Here is a 22,216-nt window from a genome sequence, read left to right on the forward strand (position 1 = left end):
ATAAACTTTAAAAATCTTGCATTTTGTATTTTTTTACTAGGGTTGTCTTGCATTAATTATGCCATTTCAACATTGGCTTCTTAACCTTTGGTTTCATTTTTGCTGTGAAGTGGCCTGTACAGATGTAAGGGAAAATACAGGGTTATGAAGAAACCGTAGGAGGAACAATGGCTCGAAAAGGACACCCGTCCTCCTCTGCTCGACTTGGGAAGGGTAACGTATACTTAAGTTACCCGTTACAGCATTAGTCACTGTAAAAGCACAGTATTTTACCACTTGTGGTGGAAATGATTGTGTGAGAAAGTGTGATTAAATGGAGGAAGGTCATTAGCAAGAGCCATTTTATTCTGCCATATTTAATTCACATACCCTAAGACCCCTCACAGCTTTTCACACCAAAGATCTATTTACAGAAACTCTCTTTCATCTCAGCGGCATCTCAGTCTCAATTCACACATAGCTGAGACAGAAATGGCAACCATCCCTAAAATGGCATTTGGTGTGAAGACAAGACTTACAACTTGAAAGAAAGAAACATCTCAATTTGTCCTCCTGCACTGCTGTGGCAAGAAAAATCCATCTGAAGGCATGAATGTATATAGAGCATAGGTCTGTGGTCTAGGAGAGAGTGAACCTACGCAATAAAAAACAAAGGGCCTACGTATTACAGCAAAAGCCTACGCTAAAGGGAAATCGTACAATTAGACGCAGTAGTGTTTATTTGTGTTGCTATTGTGGGCCACTTTCTATTGCCGCACCACTGAACTACAGGCGTGAAAGGAAGTTTCCAGTGCGGTTAACGTGACGAGGGTCTTGGAGTCCAGGAAGTTCACGCAGGAAGTTCTAAACACTTTTTCTTATAAATTCTATTATATATTTTGGAGTTTTTGGCGGGGTTAATTTTGCAATAATAACTATGTTTATTATATTAAAATTAGGGTATTATTAGCAAGATAAGTATTGAAATTTGGTGTGAAACTCACTGACAATCAGACAATAAAATGTTAACAACATTCCAAACTTATATTGAACTCGCAATTTTGAGTTTATATCGCAGTAGTGGTTTTATTGCAATTGCGAGTTTATTTCTTGGAATTCTGACTTGTTTCACAAAATTTTATTTTTCTTTAGACATAAACTCACAATTGCGAGTTATAAAAGTCCAATTCTGAGGGAAATAGTAATTTCTTACTTAGGTCGGAATGGTGAAATATGAATTGTGAGCTGTTATCTAAATTCTGACTTTATTTCACAGAATTGCCAGTTCATATCATGCAATTCTGACTTTAAAACACCCAGCTGCGAATTAATAACTCACAATTCTGATGTAAACTTGCACTTGCAAGAAAAAAGTCAGAATTGTCAGGTAGAAAGTCGCAATTACCTTTTGTATATTTTACTCATTGGCAAAAATGGGCTTCCACATGTCAGTGAGTTTTGCATGTGTACGCAGTAAATGTGCAGTGTGTGTCACTGTGTTCTCTGCGTCTGTGATGGTGATCAGAGCTAGTTCTGTAAAGGGTCACTCCTGAAGCACTCATGCTTGACGTTCCCTTCTGTCTCCATCACTCTCACTCTCTCCTGTTTATCTCATAAGTGCTAAGAGAAATTACATCAGAGAGGGACGCAGACAAACATTTGTCCAGATGAGCTGCGGTAACAGGATTGTGTTTGGACAGAGGTGACAGTGGATCAGCTCAAGCACACTTAATGGGACACAAACTAAGATCTAGGGATATAAATGATGTTATTCAGTGTTCTTGGCCAAACCATGCGTGCCCACAGAAGTGATGACGTCTAAACCACACCATGTTATTTTGAGACAGGTATATTAGACGCATGTTTGCAGCGTTTCATAACTTGTTTACTGAGACACTCTCATCGCATCTCTCCTATAGATTTTACTTGTGTATTTATAGACTAGACACAAGAACCACATGAGGGAGCAATCAGTCAAAACTGTTTACAAAATTTCAAGTTAAGTGCGGTTAGAATGCCTGTGTGTAAAAACAAAGATCTAAGGTTCTAATCTAAAGTATTAATTTTGGACTTGAATTATGTAACTCATTCATTTCTACCGGTAATTTCTTGATATGTTAAATGTGAGTTTCATGTATTGTTGACATAATATAAATGCATTTGCTGTATTGAAACGTACTTAAAATCACTCATAATACATCCTAGCAACCATTCAAAACATGCTAGTAACCAAACTGCATAGTAACACTCTTAAATTACTCTTAATACCTTAGCAACCACCTAGCAACCATTCAAAGACACTAGAAACTAAACCGCAAAGCAACATTCTTAAATAGTTATAATACCTTCACAACCATTCAAAATACTATTTAAAACACCCTAGCAACTAAAATGCATAGCAACATGTTTAAAATAATCAGAACACCTTCGTAACCACTTAAAACACAATAGGAACTGCATAGCAACCTTAAAGGGTCATGAAACCCTAAACCAATTTTTCTGAGATTTTAACAGAGGTAGGTGTGTTTAACACCATAGAAGACAATGTTATAATCTGTAAAATTTAATAATAGGATATAAATGGTTAAATTTGAGTTTGTATCGGCTATTTTCGTCTTCCGGGTTTGAAATCTTCATCAAGTCCACGTCACAGGATGTGACGTTTTTCTGTACGGATCATACAGTGATGACTCATCGTTCTCTCATAATTATTAATGAGGCTGAGCCTTCATATCCAATGAGAAGACATTTCACTGAATTAATCATGATACCACGTGGATCTTTTCAATGATAGACCTGTCAAACAAACTGTGATATTGCGTAGTCGATGAGAGAGGCGATCATGGGACGCAAGTGTTTGTATGCGTGGTGCAAAAGTTCAAGCGCATTGCATAGCTTTCCCCGCGATGCTGCCAGGGCTAGAGTCTGGCTCCGTGCGGCTGGTTGGCCATCCACAACGGACACATCTAATTTATATATATGCAGCAAACATTTTTCTCGAGAGAGCTTCGCCTCTCGAGAAGTCCTCCACCTCCACAGAACCCTGCGCGCTGCCGTCACTGTATATTTCTATGTCGCTGTCCATCTTTACTATTGTTGTTCAGGTGGCGCGTCGATCTAGGCACGGAATTTTTTTTTAACCGGAAATCTATTATTTGCAAATATATTAATTTATAGTGTGTATATAAAGTATATAGTTGTTTATAATGACATTATAATTAATATGTACATTTAACATGTTTTATTCAATAGAATTTGATGACGGGGCGTTCAGTTACTTTTGAAATGACAGAAATAGTGTCAGTGTATTGCCAGCTTTTAAAAAAAAAAAACTTTTTTTGCTTACGTTTTACGACACATTTGTAATGATATGCAATAACAGTTATCCCTGCCGTGCAATACCACATCCACACTCCCCTCCCCTTCTCACAGCCATCCACGCCCATTTCAGTTGCATTTTTCAAAAACAGTGTGAGCTAGACTTGCGCTGAAATAGGGGGGTTTCATGACCCTTTAATAGGGATTATGTTCATCTGAAACTGGTCAAGAAGTAGTTTTTAGAGAGTTAAAGGGTTAACTCACCCGAGAATTAAAATTTGCCCATGTTCTACTCATGCTCGAAGCATCCTAGGTGTATGTGACTTTCATCTTTCAGAATCTAACCTAATCCATTTGAAGTTATAATAAAAAATTGTCTTTGCTCTTCCAAGCCTGTATTTAAAGATGTGTGCACTTTATTTCACATCTTCTGAACAATTGACAAGAAACACCCGCTTACCCCATTGAAAGGCTTGGAAGAACAAGGACAATTTTTATTTAACTTTGATTGGATTATTCTGAAAGCGGACACTCACATAAACCTAGGATGCTTTGAGGGTGAGTAAAAGATGGATATTCTCGGGTGAACTAACCACCACTTGTAACCATAGAAAAAACATTTTTATGATTATTTTTTTATGCAAAATGTAATTTCTTTTTTTAATGACCCTGATATATGAATGTATGTTTCACCGATGTGTTGTTGACATAATATCATTTGATTCGTCTTTTTATTGTTGAAATGATGTCTGACCTCAATGCAGATTCTCTGAAGTGAAACGCTGGATGATTCTAAGAATGAACGACTTGCAGAACTTTCTTTGTGGTTCTGATGATTCATCCACCCAACCGTGAGTTCACGTCGATGGCTAGACAGTCAACTGGTGTTTCAGTTCTGTTCACGCACACGCTTTTAAACAATCAAACAATTTTCAACACCCTATCTCAAATGTGATTATGATTTATATGGGCTCAAACAAAACCACATTCATGCTCATTATAACAGAGAGGAAAACATTGGGCAACAAATAACATTTAGCTTTAGATGTCACTAAACACCCAATTCAGGGTGGTTAAAAGATAAGAAAAATGGTATCAGCTTCAAGGCTTTTGATTCATGCGATCTGGGTACTGTATCAAGGTGAACTCTTTGTTTCAGAAAGACGAATTGTCTTTTAGGTACACTAGATAAAGGCAGCACTTTATTCTTTATAAAGGAGTTCAGACCTCAGATAGGGCATTTGTCTGGCTCTCGTCTCCTTTCCTTTGGTCTTTTAAAGAAGGAGGCTCCTTGTCTTTGCTCTTTGGTTGGTTCTTTAAGGAGTTCCTCACCTCCTGACCCCAGACCTGAGAGACATGCTCCAGTATACACTTCTCCAACAGGGGGAGGACAAAACTTAGAAAGTGGCAAATGCACTCCAATGCAGAGATGGGGATTTTTTTCTTTTTCTTTTTACAGTAATAGAAATGATAGAATCAGCGGAAAGAGATCAAATGATTTCTCTGGTTCATGTTTAAATTTAGGAGTGGTAGTGAGAGTGATTGGTTACCAAGTGGTTTACAATTAGGGTTCATGCAAAGTTGGTTAAGTTGTTTAATGACAAAATGTGTACTGCTGGTGTTTTATTGTTACTCTAATATACAGTAAAACTGTTTAATCACTTGAAAATTAGTTTTAATCAAAGTCCAGTATAATATATTTAAATCACTGTGACTGAATCAAGTTACGTCAACAAATACTGGTCATAGCAGGTTGAAATAAATCTTTGAAGGTACCTACTGAAACTCCTTTTTTGTTCTCTAAATAATAATAATTATTACTATTATTTTTACATAAACCTATTTTCTATTGCTACCGTCCACTACTGAATAAATATTAGTTAAATGTTAATAAAATTATATTTAAAAACATTTGTTTTCATGTGTATTTAAAATATTATAATCTTTTAGTTTATATTTTTTAGTTTATCTATTTGTTTGTTTTAAATGTTATTTTCAAAATAAAATTTAAATGAGTAAGTACATAACAGTGAGATTATATTTTAGCATTGCTCAACAGAAATGTGCAGAAATGTCAAAACTGGCCCATACTGGACTGGTGCTGGTCTAGGTAGTTGAATATGATAGCCATGCTGTTCACCAGTTGGTGAAGTTGGTCAACCAGCATTGTCTGTGAGATGACAGACTGGTTGACCAAAGGAAGTCATACTGGATAGCTAGTTATGAAGCCAGTTTGGGACCAGCATGTAAAATACAACATATGTTGTTGCGTTTAAGAAACTTTCTCTGTCTGCAAGTTGTCCAGTTTTCAGATCTTCTTAATTTCATTTAATGTTGAGAGTGCAGATTATGCCTCCTGCTAATAGCCATGTAAAGACATCAGCATCTGCTGCCTCTGATCTAGGACCAGTGTCGTGTTACGTGCTAATGGATTCTCATTACTGCACAAAGAGGGTTCAGTGAACTTCAGATTCCTGACGTATCTCAGCTGGCAGTTGGGTGATAATCTGTAAACTGTTTGTAAACCCTGATTCAGGACCACGCTGATTATATCTACACTCAGATAAAAGGATTCGTTAGTTTCGAGTTCGACGGAGCTCGAATCTTGCTGAACTCCTGTAATATGAAATAAATTATTTGTTTTCTCATTGTAAAAACCCAAATCATTCAATTGTTCCATTCTCGTCTTTCCAAACTTGTATGATGTTATTTTTGTATTTAGTTTGTGAACTACCCTTTTAAGAATGATTTCCATAATAAGCGCTTTAGCCAAACCTTGCACAGCAAGCTCATGGGCTCAGATGGGTTCATGTGGGCTAACTGGTTTGTAGTATAAAGTTCAGTTTGATGTTCTGTAAATAAAATGTCTTTTGCAGCCGGTCATTAAGTGAATGATCTGTTTTCATCCGCAGACGTGACCATTTGTATTTCCATATGTAAAAATTCCTTTACAGAACGTTCTGTAATTATGCCTTTTACTCACCACCGATTCAGACAAACTATAAATCATGCAAAACACAACTGCGTCTGAGGAATGTGAAACGGTTTGCCCCACTGTAGACACAGACAGATACACAGATGCTAGAACACACACACACACACACACACACACTCTCCTCTTACATACTCACGTACTCTGACACATATATACTGTCCTTTTGTCTTGTTTCACGTCCCTCAGCTGTCCACTGTCACTAACCCCATTTCATGCTGCTGTCACAGGACATTTTCCCACAAATCTCCCACGCACATGTTCCCTCTGACAGTTCACACACGTGCCAGAAACACACAGCACAAACATTCAACTCTGACGGGTCCGAAGTCGACAAAAAAATCTAAATTGACCCTTGACTATTTACTACATGTTTCTGGTCTTGCTGTGAATGATTCATTGGCAAACTTTATACTAAATCACAATTTTTATTGTCTTCATAATTTCACTCTGCCTCTGAATTGACTCTCCTCTTTTGTTGACGTCACGTATTGTTAACCAATAGCCGATAACGATTTTATCTTTTAGAAAAGTCTTAGTCTGGTGAATAAAAAAAAACTGCTTTGTATGATCCAATAAGTTTCTTTTTTTCCATTAAATATTTGATTTTACTCATCATCATATTACAGAATTGTACACAGGGGTAAGACAGTTTTACTTTTAAAAGCAGGGGAAGTTTGGCAAAACTATATTTTCTAAAAGGACAAACAGCAAACTGTTTAAAATAATATGATTTTATTAGAAATTTTCAAACTGGTAATACAAAGCCGGAAGAAATGAGAAGACATTTTTTGAATATTCAAATTGAAAATTGAAATTTCCACATTGAAAATAATTTTTAATCAATATTTTTGTCTCGTTCTCCACTAAAATAGTCAAAATACTAATGGTATTAAACTATTTTAGTGGAAAAGAAGGCATATTTACATGAGAATCAAAGTCCAAATGTCCCATTGGCAAATTACTAAGTGGAATATTACATTAAAAAACTATTTGCCAGTGGGGTAAGATAAATGCAATGCGTGAATTTCGACAAAAGAGTGTTTTTTTATTACCTGAAAACAATTTTCCTGCAACACACTTGAGCATTCCATCAACTATCTGAAAATCAAGAGAAATTTATCAGACCAAATTAAGACGCATATCCAGAGAGAATGTGCTCGATTTGTTGTGACTAACCTCTATGATAGGGTTCTGTCTGTGTGCCACATGGTGAATACAGAGAAATCCAACTTCTCAGAAGGAACTCCCTGGAATGGAACAGAATGCATATAAAGCTGAGCCAAGGCTTAAGTCTATCTTTGTATTCCTGCGTTTTTATCAAGCTGGCCTTCATACAATGACCTGATCAATCCAATTCACTTCAAACACATGCATTCATTCGAACTCTCGTTTGTCCTCTTCACAGAAAGTCATCTGGCCTTGAAATCATAGTGATACGTCATCCACCAAACAAACACCCATGCGCGCACATGCATATCAATCACCAGGGAATGTAAACCAAGCTTTGCTGAGTACTGTAATCATGTTCTACTGAACTTTGTCCCAGTATTTAGAAGGACTTCTCGGTCCCTTTAATTCAGTGACATGTGTATCCCATGCATAATTGGAAAGATGTTTATTTTACTTGGTAAAACCCTTTAAATCAGAAATATAAAATAAGTAATCAAGAGGTTTCTGATATGCATAATTTCTCTCAATAATATTTTTTCGTTCACTAAAAAAAGACCTAGAGCTATTCAATAAGCCATACTGCTGCTGTAAACATACTTGAGTCAAAAACCTACAATCTGCTCCCTAACATCTTTATTTTGCAATGCCATCATCTTAATTTGAATATACGTTTCCACGAAATAATCCCCTGTAGTCAAATTTCAGTGTATCTTGTCACATTCCTGTGGGTTGAAGAGCTTATCATGTTCTTCTGATCTCTGAAGCTGTAGGAACAAGCTGAAGATGCTGAGAAATACATGCCGGCAGTTATTCTGAAAATGTATGTTTCCCACCGGAATGAAATGTATACAGGTGAATCTCGTGCGATAAAAAATGATAAAGAAATAAAGAAATCGTAAGCTTTACTTTACAAGTGTCATGACAGTTAAGCACATTTCAGCCCCTATCCCCATAACTTTAATTCATCTTGAAGTGAATGGTTCCCATGATTCAAACGTCACCTAACTTAGCAGTAAGATGCGTAGGGGGTTGAAACAGTTGAGACCACTGAAGTCTGAAACATTTGAGACCACTGAAGTGTGTCTAACCACCTGCCTGCAGTGAGACATTGCACCTTTGCAGTTTACTCATATCAGTCTTAAAACTCCCCCTTTATTTGTTTCTCCACAGGCAAAACACTGAAAAGCCCCCTCCGTTGGAGAGAGAGCGAGAGAGAGAGAGAGAGAGAGAGAGAGGGATGGAATAAGAATGAGAGCGAGTGAAACCGAGTGAGTCATGTGTGCAGCTTTAAACAACAAGGGGAAATCCTCTGGAACACGCATCACGCATAGAGGTAATGGAACCGGAGGCCATACACAAACCAAAACTTTTAGCCATTTATCTGGAGACAGTTTGACAAAGTGTCATGCAAAACTGTAGCACTTTTAATAACAGTAAACTGTGAGGCATTAGCAATGCAAAATACTATTTCCTGAACATTTTCATATGCTTAGAGGATTTTGTTGATGATACGGCATTTAAAGCATGCACAGTATGTAGTGCTCTGGATCGGTCCAATTCATATGCATGTTCTTGTCAAATGCGGCAAGAATTCTTCTTGGAGTAAAACAAATTTGTGGTTTTTCACATTAAAATATTGAAAGCTCATCAAGTAGTCAGCGCAGCCTACACAATGGAGCTATTTAGGGAAATTTCACATGAATGTCATATGTAGGTATTCACCCCTGTACTTTCTGTTGCAGCACTTGTGCTAGCACTTTACTCACAGGAAACTCAGGGGGAAGCTCCCCATCTGGGTTTAGCATTAAAAAGGAACGTTTCCTGTAGCGTAGCAATGTTTCTTTCGCATTGTTCTCATTTGCATGATTTCCACCCTGATATTAAAAATCAGGGTTTGTAGGGCCCCAAGAGCCACAGTTACATCATATAATATGCTTTTGTTCTGTTTCAACAGAAATCACTATGAAGATGTCAACAGGAAGCGCATGTACTTGAATGGCTGAAAAGAGGATGAACCTCATATATATAAATAAATATATATATATTGATTATAATGATTATAAATTCACTTTACACTAATTGTAGATAAAAGCACAGATTCCTGTAGTATATACAGATTTAATGCATGAACAAAAAAAAGTTTCATGTTTCTGAGAAGCCATGAAAATAACTGTTAAAATGTGACTCATTGTGGTCATTTTCAGCCTAGCATAATAATTTGGCACTGCAGTAATTTAAGGAAACCTCTGGGATGCTTAAATCCTGTACAAAAATAGTAAAATGACGTTCATTAACAGCTGGCTCAGGGTCAAAATCAGAAAACAGGACAAAGCTGATGGTGTTTGTTCAGGGAAATGAGCTATATTATGACTAAAACAGCCATTTTCTTTCCTGTTAAATGCAGCGCGCCCAAAAAAGTGTGTAGACATTTAAGTCTGAATATTATTGCATTAGATAATAAATTAAGAAACCAAGTAGTATTTTCAAAAGACAGATAGCATAAGCAAAATATGTGATATATGTGAAACATTCACATTTTTTGCAATACATTATTTTTGTTTATTATCGTAATTGTAACCTGCTGGATTTAATCTTCATCTTCCAGCAGTTATATTTTTCATCTTCATTTTAAATGTTTAATGTTTCTTCACCATAGTGTAAAACATTAAGCTGAAATGATTGCGCTTTACATTTTGTCCATTTAATGTGTTAACAACCTCTTGCAAATCCATAGTTGCATCTTATATGCAAGCTGATGTTTCAGCAGAAATCAAATGTTGCTGCATTTAAATAGACTGAAGTGTCAAGTGTGAAGTGTCTGGTTTAATCGGCGGATGTCTTGACACGAAGATGGGTTAAAGGGTATTTTATGAGAAACTGAACAGAGAGACTGTTTTATACTCTAACGAATGTTTTTCTGAAATCAAAAGATTGTGAGTAATCCACCCTTTTACCAGAAGAGTTTGTGTTCCCATGCATGTTTGTGTGTGTTCTGATCTACCATCAGTTCAATCATCTAACCAAGTCTGACTGTGCATGACAAGAACATCCAACTAAAAATATCAACCACCACCAGTAAAGCTGAATGATCTGTGAACTTCTGAGACTTTCTATAAGCTCATGATCATGATGAGGTGTCTAATGATTCCTGTGCTTCTGCAGAACCTCACAGGAGATTCAGATCACTTACTGTATCGGCATACAGAAGGTAGAGATGAGCTGTTAGACACCAACATATGTAAAAGGGGAAGCCCCTAGCAAAAGCAAGACTCATCATCTGACATACATGACAGAAATGGAAGTTTTAGTCTAAAAAACACCCACCCATAAAGGGGCCCGGGTCAAATTTAGCACCCGTTTCTGATAGACTGGAAATGAAACTTTTTAAAGGGGTGTAAATGTGTTTTCTCTCTTAATCTGTCTACTTCACTCATGCAAGACAAGTTTCAGTATTATTATTAGTCATTCTTAAGTTTACTGATCTGAGCAAATACATTTTGGCAATAAAACGGCCCAAAAAATACAACCAACTCGTGGCAAAGGGAGGGAAATGTAGTGCCATATAGTGTAATAATGCATTAAGTATCTAAGAACACCTTAGCAACTGCATAGGCATAATGACTGTGAGTTTTGCCCTGGCGAATGTAAAAGAAATTGCTCTTTATATTTACTATTATGTGTTACTATTGCAGCATATTAATTATGTGAGTTTTGTATAAAATTGTCTCATGCATTGCAACGGTGTGACTGATGTTAATCGTTTATGTACTTTGGAAGCATAACTTTATGATCATAAAGTAAATCCGATAGAATTGCTAGGAGATGTTACTATTTTCATCCAAGCTGCCTTTTTTGGTCACCCAGATTTCTCAGAGCTTTTCTCAAGGCTTCTGTCTTCAGGCTTGTTGGTTAATCACAGACCACACATGCTGGAGAACGCTGAAATTACAGCAAATCAAGGGCAGTGTCTTGTGTAAGCAGTTTTTCCTTGAGGTAATTAAAAATGTCACATAAGGGCTCCATTATATAGCCATGTTGTTTCCCTAATGAGAGGTACGGGAATGCATAGCAAAATAGAAAATGCAAAGCATGCATTTATTGGTGTATTTATTGTGTTTTTCTGTTTTTGAGTTCCTGACAGCGACAGCTTCAGCTCACCATCCAATTTCACAGCATGGTGAACCTCTGAGATTCTGCTAAACGTCTGTTTTTGTGTCCTGCAGAAGGAATAGTCATAAAGCTCGAGGGTGAGTAAAGTATGACAATTTTCACTTTAAGATGAATTATTTCTTTAAAGCTCACCAGGTTTATTCACATTCAGGCTGCTATAGCCCACAGTAAAACACATGTTCAGACTTTGGTTTGGCCTCCGTGATTCCTCAGTAGTTGTTATTTTCCATGTGTCTTCATGTACAGTATGTCTCTGTACTTCTATGAATTTTCCTGGGCTGAGATCCACGTGTCTGGGATCACTCTCTCTCATCTGGCTGGCTGGAATGAAGGGCTTTTCTCTGCCCCCTGTGTTCAGCCACTCAGTGTCCGCGTGCGCACATACATCCAGAAATTCTCTTCAGCTTAACTGGGGAGAGGCGAGTTTCTGGGAAAAGCCTCACAGAACGTCTCCGTTCTAGCCAATGATTAACAGGTGCCCGAGCTGACAAACATAACCAGCACTGGGGAACTCTCTGACTTCAACTCAGCCTGCTTTCTAAGTTTTTTGATTCAACCTTTGTGTTTAGAAACATAGAAAGAGAACGGAAAGAGTTTGAACTAATGGTGTAGTTCTGACTTTCTTGATTTAAATATGTATTTTTTTTTCATACATATTAATAATTTTTATTTAGTAATTTAATGGTTTAATTATTAAGATTTTTTTTATTTACCAATATATATATATATATATATATATATATATATATATATATTATTCAATTTAATTATGTAGATTTAATATTTTGTTATATATTTTTATTCTATTTATGGACAAAATATTTTATTTAATTATTACAAATGAATAATTTATATTTTATTTTAGATATTTTTTTCATATGAATATTTTACTCATATTTAAAGGGAAACCTGATATCTAGTGAACAGAACTTATATTATGTTGGGCTCTTTTGGTTTCACTTAAAAAGAAATCGCAGAAAGTACACAGCAATTAAAACACCAAGAACAATTTAGAGACCACTTATCATCAGTGAAAAATTACTATATATTTATACTTCTATATATTTAGGTTATTTTTTATTATGTTTTGGCAATGCATTACATTATGCTGGAAATTTTCCATTTGCATAATACATATAAAAAATACCTTTTTTAATTGAAATCTTATAATCTAATCATCACTTATTATATTATATATATATTTTATATTTATATACTTATATTTTTTGATGATAAAGAGTACTGAAAACAGCTGGACATGTATAGTGAGCAAAAAGAGGTTTTGAATCTCAGCTATACGAAATACTCTAGTGTTACGTAACGGTTCGTTCTCACAGTTGTTCAGCTTGTGTCTTGATGAAGTGTAGATGTGTCCCTGAGCTGCTGTACAGAACAGAGCTTACATTGACAGCGCTGACATGCAGTTATAATTAGTTTGGAAGAGCAACTGTTCCTGCATTCTTTAACACTCTCTCTCTCTTCCTCTTTCTTCCCCCTCACACACCTTGACCCTCGGGAGCATTCTTGGGGGAAGGGATTAAAGCCCGAGAGGGGGGTTGGAAGGGCAGAACAATTACCCTGAAGAGGCGTTGGGCCAGACCCCTGCAGGTAGAGCTGACAGGGCGAGACCTCAAGCTGTCATGAGCTATTAGCTAGGCAGAGACGGCCAGAGAACACACACTCAGATGGAGCAACTATATGAAAAATAGCTTTTTTTCTGCAGGACTAGTCTATGTTCAGCATACTACTTTTACTCAATATACACTGTGTGTTGCAAGTGCAGTATGGACTACATTATGCATGCATACTACACTCACCAGGCTATACAGCAATGTGCCTTCCTCAAAAGATGTTTGTCAAGTGCAATATTCATAGAGCCACAGACTTTAGTCGCTCAGTCTTCTCTATAAGAGCTGTCAGTATTTGGAACACACAACCAGTTAGCATTAGTCAGTGTTTAACCTTTGCGTAATTTAAGTTATGACTGAAAATATGGCAGAAGATGAGCCAAATATGTGGTCGCTGAAAATCTTTTTGTAATCATTATTCATTAACATTAATTTATTTTAGGTGTGTTAGTATTTATTACACTGAAACTTGCTTGGAATTGTATTTCTACTACTTGCAATGTGTTTTTACTATTAGGTGTGATGTTTTTGTTTTAATTATGCAATATATTGCTTTTTTCCTGCCCATGGACTACAAATGAATTTTAGTTCATTTCTTTCTGTTTCCAACAAAACAAAAGGACCAAAAAAATCAGCTGTGATTTTTAACACATCCTTCTTGTTGACCTGCCAATATTCAAGCCATTTTACACAGAATTGGGTAAAAAAAATTATTATTCACTTGCATGATAGTAACTTGATGCCTCTAAATTGAAAATGCAAAGTAAAGTGACAATAATGTAGCATACTGTTGTTTGTCACTGCATACTACTTCACATAGTATTTTTTTTAAATTCAAACACAGCCTATGAAGAGTGTTTATTATTATTACAGCTATATATAGGTAAAAAAAAAATGAAATGTTGCAATGCGGTTTACAAAATTGACAACTATATAATAAGGACACACTATTACACAATTACTTTACTAAACCTCTCTAAATTAGAGAGGACTGGAAATGATTTGGAGAGAGATGGAACATGTCTTTAAATATAATCATATAATCTCACCTCAGTTGCCTTTGACCAGGTTGCACACTGTACAAATGTGGAATTTGCCTCTATTAAAGAATGACCAACCTTTGAACAAATATACTTGGGTGTGTTTGTGTCAACAGAATGATGCAAAACTCTAAGATCATGTGCAACCCTTGCGCACACACAAACACACGTCTACCATAACAACTTCCTTTGTGAGTGAGCAGAAAGAAATGATGTTTTATATTATTTATAATGTTGTACTTGTTTCTGCTACATCAAAACACATCCCTACAGCTACAAATGAGCACTTCCTCATCTATCACACTTCTTTTTACTTCTCTTTTCTTTCTGTGCTGTACGTTTCTTGGTTGCGTCCTCTTTTTAACTTCCTGATTCTGAAATATAAAACAGATTTTACAGGTTTACAGTCTTGTCTTATGTTCACATTCAGCTCTTATTGTGCTCATTAGCCTGTTTAAAACCCAGATGTGTGTCTCTCATAGAAATGAAGGGAAAGAATGCTGCTGCACAGTAATTTAGCCAATAAATCCTAATAAGTGTAATGGGGAAAACATTATTATATTTAAAATATTCTAAAAAGTGTGTATATATATATATATATATATATATATATATATATATATATATATATATAGTTTGGTTAAACATTCAAATTTTGAAATATATTAAAAATGTACTAAAAGGGGCAAAAAAAATACACTTTCTATCGTTAAAGTGAATTCTGAATAAATGTCATTTTAATTATGTTTTAAACAATATATTTTGATTATAAATATATTAAAATGCATACCGTTTCATTTGAACTAATTATCCTAAGTAATTAAAACTTTTTAAAATATTCATATTAATAAACATTTTAAATTGTATGTAATCCAGTTTTATATATATGTGTGTGTGTGTGTGTGTGTGTGTGTGTGTGTGTGTGTGTGTGTGTGTGTGTGTGTGTGTGTGTCTATATATATACAGTACAGGCCAAAAGTTTGGACACACCTTCTCATTCAAAGAGTTTTCTTTATTTTAATGACTATGAAAATTGTAGATTCACACTGAAGGCATCAAGGGCTATTTGACCAAGAAGGAGAGTGATGGGGTGCTGCGCCAGATGACCTGGCCTCCACAGTCACCGGACCTGAACCCAATCGAGATGGTTTAGGGGTGAGCTGGACCGCAGACAGAAGGCAAAAGGGCCAACAATTGCTAAGCATCTCTCGGGGAACTCCTTCAAGACTGTTGGAAGACCATTTCAGGTGACTACCTCTTGAAGCTCAAGAGAATGCCAAGAGTGTGCAAAGCAGTAATCAAAGCAAAAGGTGGCTACTTTGAAGAACCTACAATATGACATATTTTCAGTTGTTTCACACTTTTTTGTTATTTATATAATTCCATATATAATTCCACATGTGTTGATTCATAGTTTTGATGCCTTCAGTGTGAATCTACAATTTTCATAGTCATGAAAATAAAGAAAACTCTTTGAATGAGAAGGTGTGTCCAAACTTTTGGCCTGTACTGTATATATATATATATATATATATATATATATATAGAGAGAGAGAGAGAGAGAGAGAAAGCTATTTTTCTGTTTTAAGCATAAGCTTAACTACCTTTTTGTATTTGAGATTCATGCTTAAAACTAGGTTTTATGTGTGCCCTAACCTCTCTCTTCATGTGTATGTACATGTGCTGCAGGACGTTCCTGAGATGACAGACATGCACACCTACAGGAGTTCAGGGGTGAAGCCCCCCATGGTGACGGAAACGGCCCGAGGAAAGGCCTCATGCTGGAGGGAGAGGGGCCCGGCAGCTCCCTCAACAATGGAAGTTCTTGGACGATTCTAGGAAGGTCCTATGATTTACGATTCATCTTTTTCTTGAATGCCACTTCACTCCCTGTTCCCTTTGAAACATGGAGCAGTTTTCAAAAAAGTGTGTTTCTTTGCATGCACGTGAGACAGTGATACCCGTGTGACCAAACCGGTCAAGCGGCATTTTGGCGCCCTCAGAAAATATAAGAAATATATTGTGCAGAGCAGCTAACGTGTCAACACAAGCTTTTATCATTCCTTTGTCAGTTTAAAAGCTTTTATGTGGAATAATCTTTCCGACACAATTTGACATACTTGAAAAAATCCACATAAATACCATTAATGTTTAAAGACACCCTATCAGCTTGCTTTTACGCCTAATTACCCCGGCGATTCCCTCACTATGACTGGACTCTCATTATGCTCTGAGGGCATGAAGAAAAGGAGGTTTAACATCCACAAAAGAAAGAACCTTCTTATACCCTGGAAAATGGATACACTGTGACCTTTAACATTTAGGGGATTAGGCTTCATTAGTGGGTGACCCTAAAACCTCTGGTCACCGGTATTCTCATCTCTCTGGGATTAGAAATCTTTGACCAATAGGTCCATGGCAGTCTGCAGAGCAGGCGCATGAGTGTTTGCTTAATATTTTGTTTCTGCATCTGTTATTTAGATTGTTACTTGCTGGTTAGAATGTTTATTTCGTTCTCTAACTATTTCTGCTGCTATTTTTCTTTGTAATTTATATTTTTGATTGCACTTTATTTGCAATCAGAGCAATAGCCGTCGGCTTAGAAAGAGCTTTTGTTATTTATATTGCTCTGTTCCTGCACTTAAGTGCGAACTTTAGTTTCAATTTGAGTGATTTGGGAGTGCTAATTTAACTAGGTGCCGCAGCTGTATTCTCTGAAGTGTCGGGTGGCTGTATTTGTTTGTTGTCTGTCAGCTGAGGCGGAAACTGGATGGTCTGCAGTCCTCATTCCCAGAGGATAGCAGTCCACTTTTAGTCTTTGGCAACTTTAAAATTCATCTGGACAAGCCTTATGCTGCAGAATTCCATTCACTCTTAGCTTTATTTGATTTCAAACGCCTTACACCAACCCCTCTACCTGTTACTATTAGATGAAACCTGCGCTCCCTTTCACCCTCCCATATTTCCTCTGTAGTATCCTTTTCTCTTCCCTCACCTACCCATTTCTCATCTTTGGACATTAATGCAGCAACTGACATGTTATACTCTACTTCAGCTTCTTGTCCTGACAAAATAAGTCCTCTCTCCTCCAGGCCAGCACGGGCTACTCTTTCTAACCCCTGGTTATCTGATGTTCCTTGTTAGCATTGGTCCAAACTCAGGGCAGAAGAGAGAAAATAGTGCAAATCAAAAGTTCTTTCTTTCCAGTTAGGTTAATTAACAATTACACCGTCAAGTTCGGTCAGAAATCTTGTTGTAACCTAACCTTTGATGATTAGCTGACTTTCAAAGACCACATTGCAAAAACTGCTAGATCTTGCAGGTTTGCATTGCACAACATCAGAAAGATCATGACCTTTCTAACGGAGCATGCTGCACAACTTCTTGTCCACACCTTTGTCATTTCTTGGCTGGACTACTGCAGTGCTCTTCTGGCTGGATGTCCATCATGCACAGTCAAACTTTTACAAATGATTCAGAATGCAGAGGCACGTCTGGTCTTTAACAAGCCCAAAAGAGCCCATGTTACACCTCTCTTTATATCCCTGCACTGGCTGCCAGTTACAGCTCGCATCAAGTTGAAGACACTGATGCTTGCATATAGAACCGCCTCAGGGTCAGCATCTGGCTACTTCCATTCACTATTACGAATCTACATTCTCTCCAGAAGTCTGAGATCCGCTAGTGAGTGACGGCTCGTGGTACCATCACAGAGAGGCTCAAAATCACTTTACAGAAAATTTTCGTTTACCGTTCCTGGCAGGTGGAAAGATCTTCCAACTTGGTATGACGAGCACTTCCTGTGTCTATTTGTCACTTTAAAATGATTCGCTTGATGCATTCCCCAATTGTAAGACGCTTTAGATAAAAGTGTCTGCTAAATTAATAAATGTAAATGTAAGGCTGTTTTAATTAGTTTACGATAAACTAGTCTAGATATTCAGGCTAGTTAGTTCTGTATATCATTATGCACCAAATTTACAGAAATACTGGAGTAAATGTCCAAAAATATGTTGTTGTTTTTTATTTGATCAGTTATCCCAAAACAAAGCAAAGAGGGACATGGATCTGAAACCTGTGAGTCATTATGTACTTAACTTGGGATTAAAATAAAGCCACTTTGTTTTAAAAATTCAGGGACGTTACTGTCAGTTTCTTCAACTGTCAGAGTTGAAAGAGTTCTAGGCTGTGCTACTGAAGCTAAAGTTATTCAACTGATTACATGTTAGATCAGGAAAACATTCAGCAAATGATCTGCAACATCTTAATAACTGCTTTCATGGCAATTATGACATCAGTTCTTGAAAGACGTAAAGTCAGTTGTGTGACAGTATGCCGTTTATAGTTTATCAGTTGAACTGATGAAAGTGAAATGTAATTAGTGTGGCGGGTCATATTGCACTATTTTTATGTTATTCTAAAGATAAAACCTGTAAATTAAAAGGGATGGTTGTTCCGTTGGTAATATTTGTACTGAGTTAAATGACAAGGGTATATGAGATTATCAAGAAAGAGTAATGTTTGTTTCATGGCCACTGAGGTCCAAAGGCACTGAGTGCCATAGATGTGAAGTCAACACGAAATGGTGTTAAAATCCAATTGTACTTTCGTAATGGAATGTATTTTAGAATGAAATAAGATATTCCGTGGGAAAAGGATGATGAATGAGACCGGTTTAATTGGATTGTGAAAAGCTATTTGTTTATGGCAGTCTTTTGGAAGGGAGAGGTTGGGAAAGCTGATTACTTTTTGATAAGATTACAAATACAACACGCAACCGATGAATCATGCTCAATAATGTGCATTAATTGGGTCAATTTTGATTTCATATTGCATTCATGAAGGTAATATTGCCCAGCAGTCCTTAAAAGGATAGTTCACCCAAAAATTTAAGTTCTGTCATCATTTACTCACCCTCATGTCGTTCCAAACCTCTATGAGTTGCTTTCTTATGTTGAACATAAAAGAAGATATTTTGAAGATTGTAGGTAATGGAACAGTTTGTGTTTGCCATTGACTTCCATGTTAGGAAGAAAAAACTATGGAAGTCAATGGCAAACACCAACTGTTTTATTTAAGCCCAAATACACTACATGACTTTTAAAACCTGAAGAGATTTTTAAGCATTAGGCATCATACACTTGCCGACTTTGAAAATGGCAAAAAACTGCCTGACATAAACTCAGATTTTTTTGTGTGAAATCGGTCAAGTTCAACTGCCCAAAATCTGTGGACTGGCTCTAACTTTTTTTTGGTCAACTTTTGTTGTGTAGTGTATTTCAAATGTAAATAAACCGTTGGCATTATTCCCAGGGCTTAATTTATTGGGGTTTGTTGCAAATGACAGACTGAAATGACTTATGATGAGCCTTTAAGACACGAGTGCAGTTGTCCTGTTTTCTAATGCTGGGAAGATGTTGCTTTGGAATTGACTATAACTTTAGCCCTGTGGTTAGTGTGTGTGGTGTGTCTTCATAAATCATGTGCTGAACACACACATGCACTGATCTCAAACTGTCTTCAAAATACTTTCCCAGCTCCACACATGCATCCAGGACGCTCCCCTTCCACACAGCCTAGAGGGTGTATCACGGCCTCAAACAGATCTCACACCTGTCCTTGTCTACCACTCGTCACGTGTCAGCGTAGCGTTTGGATTTCACTGGCTATTTGGCATTTTTGTGCTGAGCCCTGGAGCGTGACCTTCAGTGACTGTTACTTCTCGAGAAGCATTTTTTTCCCGAAAACAGCCAGCGGTCATTTATTTCTCAAAATCTAATTTGTGTGTCAATCACTTATATAATCATGAAGATGCATTGCTGACATATCTACTTGTCCGTTGTGTATGTGAAATGCTGTCATAAATCATGTTTTAGCCCTTAAGTAATACAAGTTCATGATTTCTTTTAATGACATAATGGTTGGATTTTAAGTCGTGGGAGGGAAGTCGTGGCCTAATGGTTAGAGAGTCGGACTCCCAATCGAAAGGTTGTGAGTTCGAGTCCCAGGCCGGCAGGAATTGTAGGTGGGGGGAGTGCATGTACAGTTCTCTCTCCACCTTCAATAGGACTTAGGTGCCCTTGAGCAAGGCATCGAACCCCCAACTGCTCCCCGGGCGCCGCAGCATAAATGGCTGCCCACTGCTCCGGGTGTGTGTTCACAGTGTGTGTGTGTTCACTGCTCTGTGTGTGTGCACTTCGGATGGGTTAAATGCAGAGCACAAATTCTGAGTATGGGTCACCATACTTGGCTGAATGTCACTTCACTTTTTTAATACTTAAAAGTATGTTTTTGGAGGATGCTGATCTCTTTGGCATGAACTATTGTAATGAATGATTGCGTTTGTGACCTTTATGGTCAATATTCTTTAAAAAGCTGTTTCAGCTTTAAAATCTGCTTTCATGTTTTAATGGCAGTAGGAAGGCAGTGAAACGTCCCAGCGCAAACATGGCTCCTGTCTCTTGTCACCTTCCTGCGAGGGAACATATGGCCAGAGACACTTTAGTGTGATGAAAGCAAACCCAACCGTGTCAATCCACATCAGACCAACAGGCTAAAGCCCAAACGCTGATAAAAACACTTTCACACATAGCAGAAAATGGCAAGATTGTCATGCGGTGACAGATGTGTATCTTGCAGACTTTTCTTGAAAAGGTTTCATTTGGTGTTTTTCAGCAAACACACTTTTAAAAATAAAGGTTCCAAAAAATAAAGGGGTTTTCACAGTGATGCAAGAAAAAAAAATTGGTTCCCCTTAGCATTGAAAACATTCAAAAATTATCATTTTTGTTGTTACAAAGAACATTTTAATAATCTAAAGAACTTTTTTACAGCAGAAAATAAAACTTTGGTGGAAAGGAAAAGGTTCCATGAATGATAAAAGTTCAGACCTGGGGTGATTCTCTCTCTGAAATTTAATGGCTGACAATAAAGATAAAAAAAAACCTGTTGTTATTACACGGGTTGTATGATTGAACGGAGACTTAAACATGAAACTAACTGGGAGTGCTTGCTTTTTCCAGATCTTGTCTTTTTCGTAATGGTCTCTCTTTGTTTGCTTTAGCACCTCTCTGTCTACAGCTTCAGAACGGTTCAGGAGCCGGTTGTCTAGATGACGGCACATTTACATATTTAAAGACTGAATGGGGACTTCACAATGCAGATTGTCAGGAGACAAACCTTTCATTCTCTCCAAAGCATCCATGACCCAACAGGTTTAGGCACAAAAGATGAAAGGAGACTTAAGTAATGGAGGTCTAAAGCTTGTTCTGACACTTGGTGCTTCAGCCAGGACATTCTTGGTGTTCTGATGGAGATGATAAAGGTCACTTAAAGTCAAAATGTTGTATTATTCTAATTTAAATATGTTTTAAAATGTACTTTTTTCCTCTCATGGAAAAGGTGTATTTTCTGCATCATTACTCCAGTCTTCAGTGTCACATGATTCTTCAGAAATCATTCTTATATGCTGACTTGCTGCTCAAGAAGAATTTCTTATCAATGTTGAAAAATTTTTTGTGGAAACTTTATTCATTTTTTTCAAGATGAATAGAAAGTTCAAAATAACAGCGCTTGTGTGAAATCAAAATATTTTATACTGTCCCTTTTGAAAAAAAAAAGTTTGCTGAATAAAAGCATCAATTTCTCTATTTTATATACATATATATAATACTTATATATTTATATATACTTATTTATTTTTACAGTACCATTTATCAAATACAAAGATTTTAAGACATTTCATTAAACATTAAATGAATCATAAAACTTTGCTTCTCTTCAAGAGCCAACTAGGGCAGTAAGTAAAATATTTATCACAAGTGCTTCTGGCATCAACTGTTTTTGAATACTAGCATGAATTTGACTTTCAAATATAATTTGGATAATTGTAAATTATGTGATGACAAATGACAGAT

The 22,216-nt window shown here is 36.7% G+C and overlaps 2 long non-coding RNA genes across 2 annotated transcripts; one reads left to right on the top strand and one right to left on the bottom strand.

The window, feature by feature from the left end:
• The first annotated feature begins 66 nt into the window (after nucleotides 1-66).
• Nucleotides 67-16,717, top strand: LOC132160466 (uncharacterized). Its single transcript, XR_009438012.1, has 4 exons — nucleotides 67-213; nucleotides 8,633-8,795; nucleotides 11,594-11,709; nucleotides 15,990-16,717. It is a non-coding gene; the product is annotated as an uncharacterized LOC132160466 (long non-coding RNA).
• Nucleotides 7,006-7,675, bottom strand: LOC132160465 (uncharacterized). Its single transcript, XR_009438011.1, has 2 exons — nucleotides 7,469-7,675; nucleotides 7,006-7,390 (listed from the first exon to the last, which is right to left on the bottom strand). It is a non-coding gene; the product is annotated as an uncharacterized LOC132160465 (long non-coding RNA).
• Nucleotides 16,718-22,216: the final 5,499 nt, after the last annotated feature.

Source organism: Carassius carassius, chromosome 17 (assembly GCF_963082965.1).
Source record: "Carassius carassius chromosome 17, fCarCar2.1, whole genome shotgun sequence".
NCBI lineage: Eukaryota > Metazoa > Chordata > Actinopteri > Cypriniformes > Cyprinidae > Carassius > Carassius carassius.